Source organism: Raphanus sativus, unplaced genomic scaffold, assembly GCF_000801105.2.
Source record: "Raphanus sativus cultivar WK10039 unplaced genomic scaffold, ASM80110v3 Scaffold0453, whole genome shotgun sequence".
Lineage (NCBI taxonomy): Eukaryota > Viridiplantae > Streptophyta > Magnoliopsida > Brassicales > Brassicaceae > Raphanus > Raphanus sativus.
In genome coordinates this window covers 1-10,418 of record NW_026615771.1, presented here as the reverse complement: position 1 = coordinate 10,418, position 10,418 = coordinate 1, and the positions used below count along the sequence as shown (strand labels likewise).

General features: G+C 25.3%; 1 long non-coding RNA gene across 1 annotated transcript; it reads left to right on the top strand.

Moving 5' to 3' along the window:
• Positions 1 to 4,145: 4,145 nt before the first annotated feature.
• LOC130502222 (uncharacterized) lies at positions 4,146 to 5,199 on the top strand. Its single transcript, XR_008940184.1, has 3 exons — positions 4,146 to 4,225; positions 4,477 to 4,683; positions 4,820 to 5,199. It is a non-coding gene; the product is annotated as an uncharacterized LOC130502222 (long non-coding RNA).
• Positions 5,200 to 10,418: the final 5,219 nt, after the last annotated feature.

Below are 10,418 nucleotides of genomic sequence, written 5' to 3'. Positions count from 1 at the left end.
TCACACTAATCAATTTTTATTTTTTTTTATTTTAAATATAAATGAGTTAATGTGTTAGTTAATACCGTACCAGTATTTGATTAACATATTGTACGAATGAAGAAACATCAGTAAAATCTATAATTGTAAGAATATCAACTTAACTCCTATCATTATACTATAAAGTAATTAAAATATCGATCAGTTAACTAAAAATATTTTATTTTTATGAAGTAAATATATGTTTATCTGTTTTTAAAAAATATTATTTGATAAATTATAATATATTATCATTTATGTAATGTTAATTTTATAAATTTATATATATTACAGTATATTTTAAAATCTAGGAACATTTGTTATTTTGTGTAACTCTATACTTTCATATAATTTTATACTTTAAAAATTAATTAATAGGTTAAGTTATTTAATTTTATTTACTGTATAGTTTTATATTTCATAATTCTATAAATAAAATATTATAAATTTTATTGTGTATATAAGTCGAAATTAAATAAATATAAATGTATATTAATTATTTAGTAACAATTACGAAATTATTTAATTGTTTAGATATTTTTAAAAAATAATATTTCAGAAAAATGTATATTTATATTTTTAAATAAACATCTATACTATTAAAGTAGAATCACTAATAGGATTCTACCCTTTGTTTTTGTAGATAATTACATAGAAATGCCATTATTTTTATTGTCTTTTTAAAATGAATTTCGGCCACATTAATTGCACCAATCATAATCAAGTGTTTTAAATGCAATTTAATGTAATTTAGGCACAAACATATTTCAGCATATTTCGGCAATAAAAATGAGGGATTTTCAAACCCATTTCGATTTTAGATAGCCACTAAGATTTGCGACAAACAATTAGAGAGAAACAACTGAAAGTCTAATACATGGGCAACTCTATATTATTTCATCAATTGAAGAATGTATACATTTTTATAATAGAATTAAATAAATATCCACTCATTTTAAAATTCATAAAACTTACGTTTAGCGTTATTAATTATAAATTAATTAAAAAAGAGTTATTAATAATAAAATAATTTGGCGAATATCATTGGTAGATTTTTGTATAAAATAATTTTTATTATAAAACCAAACAATAAGAAAACATCAATTTAACTTTAATAGCATTGTATTAGTTTCAACAACAACCAGTGTTTTGAAAACCGGATCGGACCGGCCGGTCGAACCGGTCCGACCGTGACTCGCTGAAGAAGCCGAGTCCGATTCGATTTAAAACCCGGATTTGATAAAAACCAGTAAAACCGGCTGAAACCAGTAAAACCGGCTGAAACCCGGTAAAACCGTGACCCGGTTTAATTTTAAAACCCGGTTCTTGAAAATTAACATATAATTAAGTGTTTTTAATTATTACTAGCTAAAATTTAATATTTTATAATTAGTGTTCAACTATCACTATTTAATTCTTCTAAGAAAAATGTGAAAAATATATTTTTGACTCTCATATACTATTTTTATTTGGGAAATTGCCAAAACGGAACAAAAATTCAGCATGGTTCCCCTATAGTATAAAACTATCATTTAGTTGTCCTTTTAGTATAATTTCTTTTATAATCCCAAAACTAACCCTTGATTAATCTAATTAAACACATTAAATTAATAGAATTTTAAAAAATAATAATTAAAACGTTTAAAAAGAGAAAATAAAATAAAAACTTTTTTTAATAAAATAAATTTTGTAAAACTTAATAAAAATAAAAAAAAAATTACAAATTTTTTTAAATAAAAAACGTTAAATCAACATAATAAAAAACAGTTAACAAATTTTTATTTTTTATAAAAAGTTTAAAATGTTTGTAAACTTTTTAATTTTATCAAAATTTTTAATGAAAAATAATAAATGTATTTTATAAAGTTTGTTTAAACTTTTTATTAAAAACTTTTTGTAAAGTTTTATTTTATTTTTATAAAATTTACAAATTTTATAGTTTGTTTAAAGTTTTTATTAAACACATTAAACTAAAAGAATTTAAAAATAATAATTAAAAACGTTTTAAAAAGGGAAAATAAAATAAAACTTTTAAATTTTATTTAATAAAAATAAACTTTGTAAAAATAAAATAATTTACAAAATGTTTTAATAAAAACGTTAAATAAACTTATTAAAAACATTTACAAAGTTTTATTTTTATAAAAATTTTAAAACTTTTTAAATAAAATTGTAAAATTAAATAAAAAATTTAAAATTTATAAAATAAAAATAAAACTTTACAAAAAAATTAATAAAAACTTTAAACTAACTTTATAAAAAGAAACATTGTACAAAGTTTTATTTTTTATAAAAGTTTAAAACGTTTGTAACCATTTTAATTTTATCAAACTTTTTAATAAAAATATAAATTTTAAAATTTTTTAATAAAAATAAATTTTTACAAAAAAATAAACCTAATTTCAAAACACCACATGTTGTATAGATATGTATCATAGTGAACAAGAGTTTGTGAAAAAAACAAAAAAAAAACTATGGAAAAACCATAGATTAATGAATAAGACAAGGGAAAATCATTTTTAAAAAAAATTTGACAAGCAAAATCGAAAATAACACGTTTTAGGAAGTTAGAATATTTTTAGAAGATTTTTAGAATATTTCCATAACTGAAATTGTCATTAATTTTCGCAAAAATCAGGTAATCTTATCCGTAGAAGGCGCATTCTAAAAGTTTAGAACATTGACAAAATCCAGAACACGCATTCTACTTTTAGTAGACGGAAGAGTACATTTTAGAAAACACATTCCGCGAAATTTAGAATACTTAATAAAAGTAGAAGATGCTTCAGGACGAAAAGTAGATAGCTTTAGGATTAGTAGAATGCGCATTCCACTTTTTTAGAAAATTAGTAAATAGTAGAATGTACGTTCTAAAATAGTAGATGAACATGTTTATTTTAGAAAACGCTTTCTACTATACCATTTTCCGTAGAAGGCACATTCTACCTTTAGTAGAACGTATTTTCAAATTCTTATTTATCAACTTTTTGAAAACAAAAAAAATATCAGCATGTGTATATTGGTGTTTTATTAATTGTTTGTATTTTCAATATTTTTTTTGATTCACAAAAGTATTTATTTCATTAGTTTTCAGAAATACAAAGGGTAAAAAGGAGAAAAATTGGACAAAAAATGATTTATACCAAAGGGACAACACCTTGTTTTTTTGTTCTCTATTAGCAATTTTCCCTTTTTATTTTACCATATTCTTAAAATTTGAAATGTTAGTTGTAAAAATAAAAAAATATGATTGTTTTAACTGTAAATCATTTGTTTTTTTTAAATTTTTAGTTTACATACTAATCAGATTTATGTTTGTTGTTTATTTTGAGTTAATAAAAAAAGAATAAAGAAATTATTATATGTAGAAGTAAAGTTTATATAGTATAATAATTATATATATTTTTATATAATAAAAACCCCGGTTCGACCGGTTGAACCGGTCTAACCAGTCAACCAGTAGCTTCACCGAGTCAATGTCCGGTTCGGTTTTCAAAACATTGACAACAACACATATAAAAAAAACACATTATAATATTTTTTCTTTACAAAAATTATATGTAACAAAATAAATATGTTATAAAATATAATATTTCAAAAGAGACAATCCTGCGCTTTGAAAGCGCGGTTCAAAATCTAGTCTATACTATTAAAGCAGAATCCCTCATAGGATTCTGCCCTTGATTTTTCAACTTATTTACGTTGCTATGCCACTGCTTTTTTTACATTTATTTCAAAAAAAGTCGCCAACTTTATCAAAAGTTCACTACGATTTTCTGTTACCTAAAAAAAAATATCTTCTATTTTCTATATTTGTTATATACAATGAATATTAGTTTGTTCAAAATCATCTCTTTCCTATATACGCTTTGATTCTGTTAACCAACTCGCAAGGAATATCCATAATATATAGTACTTTACGAAACCGAAGCGTATCCTACAATCATTCATTAAATCTATCATTTCTTATATATATACAAGAGAGTACTGATCTAACATGAAATACAGGAGACACGAAACGGCAAGAGCTGGCTTATCTTCATCTATCACTCGCTTCCTTTGGAGCTTCTTCCAACAATGATCGCAAGATTTCGCCAGCGGAGCAATTGTTCTCGAAATCTGCGATCCAAGCTCAGGGAGAATGCTCTTCACGAGCACCTTTTACGAAAGCAACCTAGAATCTTATATATATGCTACCAAAAAGAAGGTTGTGTGTAGATCACTATCTCCATTACTTCATGTTTCTTTTGTTGCTATATAGTTTTTACTTTCTCCATATTAGTGTGTCTTTAGGTGGCATTCTACTCAAACATTCAATGCTTTGGTTTTATTTTGGTCCTTGAGCAGCTAGAAACACCTGAATTTGAAAAGATCCAAGAAAAAAGCTTGATGAGGCAAGTATCAGTTTTTTTTAACAAGTCTTGGTGAGCTAATGCTAAATTGTGTTGTTTAATTCAGGTCTCAAAGAAACACAGGGAAGTAAAAAAGCTGGTTGGAGAAGAACGAAGCTGAGCAGAAAAAGGGAATGTTGCTTCATACCTTTTTATGTCTTTAAAATTAGAGAGAGTTAACATGACAAATCTTTGTAACAGGACTGCTATGTGGAGCAAGCCAGTGTTCACGTCAGATGTAGTGTACACCAATGTACATATTCTGCAAAACAAGGTACACGAAATCAGTTTAATAAATAATCAAAGTCAGCAAAAAGGGGATTTTCATTTAGGTTAAAATAAAAAAAAAATATATATATATCTATATATATATATATATATATTATATATATATATATATTAATATGTAGGTTAAGAAGGTGAATAGAATTCCAAAGCCAAAGATAGAGAAAGCAAGCAAGAAGGAGAATGCAACGGAGGAGGATAAATCAAAAGGCTCTGAAGACAACACCAATGCTTATGAATCTGAAGCTGGTGCCAAAGAAGAAGGGGGCCACGACTAGCTTAGATTAACATCACACACATAATAATAGAGTTTTCCATTAAAATTATATTATATATATATATATATATTTATTAAACTTATATTTTGTATGTGTTTAAGTGTCAGATAGGAGGTTGGTTAGTAAAAAAGCCAACCTAAGCTGAGCAAAAGGATTTGATTTCATTCTCAACCTCTTTATCATATCAAGTTTGGTGTCTTTTTCTATTCTTCTTTAAAATATTACATTAATTTACATGCCACTAGGGTTTCCTTTTTAAAAAAAAATATATAAAAAAGAAAATATTCTTTAAGAAAATCAAATTATTCTGCTCATTGACTTTACATAAAAGTTTTTCAAATACGTATTGATCCTACATATCACACGCTAATAAACACATTGCTGTTAATAGACGAACTGATCTTATATATTTATAATACAATCAAGTATATTTCAAATAATATATTTTCATTTAATAACTTTAAGATATTAACTTAATCCTATAAATACAATCATAGCTACCATTTTTTTCTCACCTCTATTCCAAACAAAAAAACCAAATATCTTCTATTATACAAATCATTTCTTTGAAAGTTGTAAAACATTTCAAAATAGGATGAAAGGTTAGTCTTACATACATGGAGAAAATACAAATCCAGCTACTTAGACATATTGGTAATTTATAACAATTTTAAACAAAAAACAATTTTAAAAACAAAAACATAAAAAATCAACACTACTATATTATCACAATTCTAAATATATTATAAACAAATATAAATCTATGAAAAAATACATTTTACAAAAAAAAAATTCTAAATAGAATTTTAAAAGGAAAATGATCCCGCGCTTTGAAAGCGCGGGTCAAAATCTAGTAGTTAGATTATATTAGATTGAAATCTTAGAAAAAATCTATGTGATATCTTCTTAGTTATTTTAGAAATATTAAAATATCTAGTTCAATTAGTCGGATAACTAAGTTATTATTATAATAATGCATGTTTAATATATGGAGTTAATTTTTCTAAAATGACTCAAATTTCGAGTCAAATACAAAACTAACCCTTTTTGTCATGATTTTCTCATACCTTCCTTAAGTTTTCCCAATATTTGAAAAAATGCCATCATAATTTAGTTTCATTTTATTTCGAAAATGACATAAAACCAAAAACACTCTAACAATTTTTCTTATTTACATCAACATTTTTTCTTATTTACAACAATATCACTATAATCCAATTTTCCAACAGCTTTGAACAACAATTATGGAGCTCCTAAAGCTCAAGCATTCAATTTATATCCTACTTTTTTCATTCTACACCATCAAATCTTCGTTTCCTCTCATTTCCTCAGTACTTTGATCTAAAAACTTCTCACAACTTTTATTTTCATAAACCTAATTTTCATATTTTCTTGATTCTTCTCTAAGAATCGTCAAAACAGTTTTTGTTCATATTCACAGTTTGAACAGTGGAAAAGATTGGAAATGAGTTTACACAGGGAAATGTAACTATTTACATGGTTTTGGTCACTTTTCATATTTTTGTCGCAATAGTAAACTGTTCTGTATGTCTATGCTGATATGTAGACTTACGTCGAGTTTGCTAGTCAACGCACATGTTAGTTTTGTAATTGACCCAACATATATATTTTGGAACACAAACTTCAATAGAAGTCTACGTTTTTACCTTTGAAAACAAAAAAAAAATTAGTAAGCTTACGAAGAAGTCTACATAAAAAGAAGTTAGTCTTGCATTTGACTGAACTTTTTACATTTCATAGCAGACTTCATTGGAAGTCTACATCAAGCAAACTGCGTTGGAAGTCTGCAAGAGGTCACTTTTTCATTTGACCCAAACTTTTTAGTAGAATTCTTATGGAGTCTATTCTACAAAGAGGAATTAGTATTCTGTTTGACTAAGATATTAAAAGATTGACCAAAATTAATTAAAGTGTAGATTTCATATGTAGTCTACTAATCTTAGAAATAACTTGTAAACTGCATATGAAATTTACTATTTTATTTTGGTTACACACAAAACTAACCCGTCGGATTTGAAGTCTACACTATGGTAGACTTCCATTAACATCTACTTCTAGAAATTCAAATTTGGTCAATTACAAAATTAACATGTTTGTTTTTACTTTTAAATGTAGACTTTGTAATGAATTATACTTTTGAAAGTCAAATAGTGGTGGTCGATTGAAAAATTAACATTTTTAAAGTGTAGACTGCATATAAAGTTTACTCGAATAAAATCACAATTCTTTTTCAAATACAGAAAATAGCCCGTGAATTTTTCAATTGCAAAAAACAAACCCAAAAATAGACGACTAAACATGGAGTATACATAGAAAATTCTATTAAAAGTGAATTTGAGTATATTCATTAATATTTTTCACGATTTTATTGTTTCACGGTGTATGTTAGTTAATCATAAAGATTTTGAATGAATTTCAAATAATTAATGGTTTTTATTTGACTATGTTGTTAGCTATTATCATAGGCTTCTTTGAAAATTTACTTCTGTAGTTATATCAAACATGAAATATTTGTTTGCTAACTTTTTATCGTATTTTTTGTAGGGAATAGTTCATTTACATGTTGTATAAGGAAAATGGGTGGTTAAATATTCTCTTTATGGGTGTTTGTTGTCGATAGTCGGAAATGAGGGAGAATATGTTTTGTGCATAATAGTTGTACACGTGGTGAACTTCTTGAAATAGCACAAAAGTATTATGATATCGACAAGAAAATCGAGATGGTGGAGTTAACTTATCCCTTATCAGATCTAATGTTACAGCAAATGACTCTGGATACTCTTCTTATGCATGTCGCAAATGATAGATAAGTGTGGACCTTGATTGAGTTATCTAAGTCTACGTATAATAAATTAAGTTGTATTATTTGTCAAATCTGTGTGTGTTGAAATCTCAAAGATTGCTACAAACATGAAGTCTATTAAACACTACTTCAGTAGAAGTCTTCTCTGAAAAAACTAACACTGAAGTCTACGCCAAACAAATTATACAAGTTTGTTAGTTATTGTTTTTGTTTATGGTGTATTCAATTTGTTTTTATTTAGAGTATGTTGAATTAAATTTCTATTGCTAACAAAAATCAATAATATAATACATATTAAAAAATTTGCTTTTAGAATTTTCTTTGTGATAAATTATCATTATAAAATATAGTAATTTAAAGACAAATATTTTATAATGATAATTTATTACAAAGCAAATTTTAAAGATTCGTCTAGATTTTTTTTTTTATTTTTCATAACCTTGATGGCTCAAATGAAGTATGCTAATAATATTTGCAAAAAGATAAAATAATATTAATTAATTATTTAAATTTTAAAGAATATATGAAATAAAATTCTAAAATCACATTTAGTAGACTTCATTTGAAGCCTATTAGCCTTAACTTTTAAAATATAAATTTAAAATATATGTATCTAAATCTTAGATTTTTGGAGAGAGAGATGAAAGGATTGAAAGAGAGTATCTACAAAATAAGATAAAATTATGAGAAAAAAACATACAATATAACCTTAAAATTAAAATCATTTTTAGTTTGAATCTATAAATTTATAAATTACCTATTCAATGGTTTGAATCATGATTTTAATTTTAAGATTATATCTTATGTTTTTTACAGTTATCTTTTCAATGGTTTTTCAAATCATTCCCTCAATATGTAAGATTTACATCTATACAATATAAATGAGTTTTGTCTTTTAATATAAAATTTATAGATTCAAACTCTATGGGTGTAAGATCCATCATATATAAATTTCAAACTTTGTTCATACCCAATTTATTTTAATATCTATTAAAGTTACCTATTAGATCAATGATAATTGCTTTGACTAATTTAGAACCATTTAAACTTATATAAAGATATTTTAATAAATATTGTTAAAATTATTTTCTTAAAAGGTAAAAATATAATTGAAGTGTATTTGAAATTTTTTGCTCCAGAATATTATATATGACATATAATATTAGTTGCAATATTATTAATATAGTTTATATTTTATTTTAAGATAGTAGAACTAAATGCTGAGTTTTTTTTATCATTATCACACGAATGAATATCTCAACATAATAAATTGCATTGAGCTATGAAAAGATTTGAAATTTATCATTCATATTTTATAAGTAAATATTAAGAAAATTACATTTTTTTTTGGTTAAAAATCTTGACTTAATAAAGTAGAAGATTTCAAAAAAAAAAATATTTAGAATATTTGATATTTTGGTATATTTTTCATTAAAATATAGAGTTCAATATATTTCACATATAATGTTTGACTTGATATTGGAAATTGTTTGATATTGGAACACGGGAAGGACACCGGACGTGATGATACTGTCGACAGAACATAACATATACTAACTAGGATTGGCCATTTTATTTGATACCGAATATGTATTTCAATCGTTCTTCAAAAAAAAAAATGTATCTCAATCCGATCCAAAAATGCCCGAACCAAAATCTGAACTCAAGTAATATTTGAACGGGTATTAAGTTATGAGAGATTGAATATTCAAACCCAAAAGGAATAATATCTGAATCCGAATAGATATTCAAATTTAGCCAAATATATGTACACATCGTGATTGTGTAAATCAAACCGAACAAATATTCCTAGTTTATTTTCATATTTTATTCAAATTATTTATATTGATGATGCACAGGCTCAAGATCAGATATATACAGTATATATGTGGAAAGATAATTTGTTGTTAACTTAAAATACATGTCAAACTTCTTGTTTCATACATTAACAAAATTGCATTCAAAATCACAGAACAACAACCAAATTAGTAACTTTCTATTTTCAAAATTTTATCTCCAAACCTATTAATCGTTGATTAAGAAGTCCCTTTAATCCATCAATTTGACTAATGGTTCTACACCAAGAGATTTGCGTTTCGAGTCCTAGCAAAGACAAACTATGCAGATTTAAGGAGAAAAGCAAAGATGAGAGATTTAGAATTGGGGATGGCGTAATGTCTAACGAGGATTTCATAGGACAGCTTAGGATGATGTAGTCAGACGTGATTCTTCATAAGACAAGTAGAATTATCGGATGGAAAATCGTCTTGTAATATTTCTCACAGTTTTGTAATAGTATAACCAGCGTTAAAAACCTCTATTAATCGCCCAACTTATAAAAAAGTTAGAAAATCAGTTAAGTTAATTGTAAAATTTTAATTAGAAAAACTTGAACAATGAAGAACTTATTTTTTTTCAAAATCTAAATATCCGAATCCGATCTTAAATAACTAAATCCGAACTATAAATATCTGAACCCGATCATATATGCAAAAATATCCGAATGGATTCTAGACTAGATCACCGCAATACCTAAAAACCTGAAATATTCGATCCCAACCCAAATGGCTCCCAAATGCCAATGCCTAACAATGTTAGCAGACATTTGAAGAGGATGTGGCT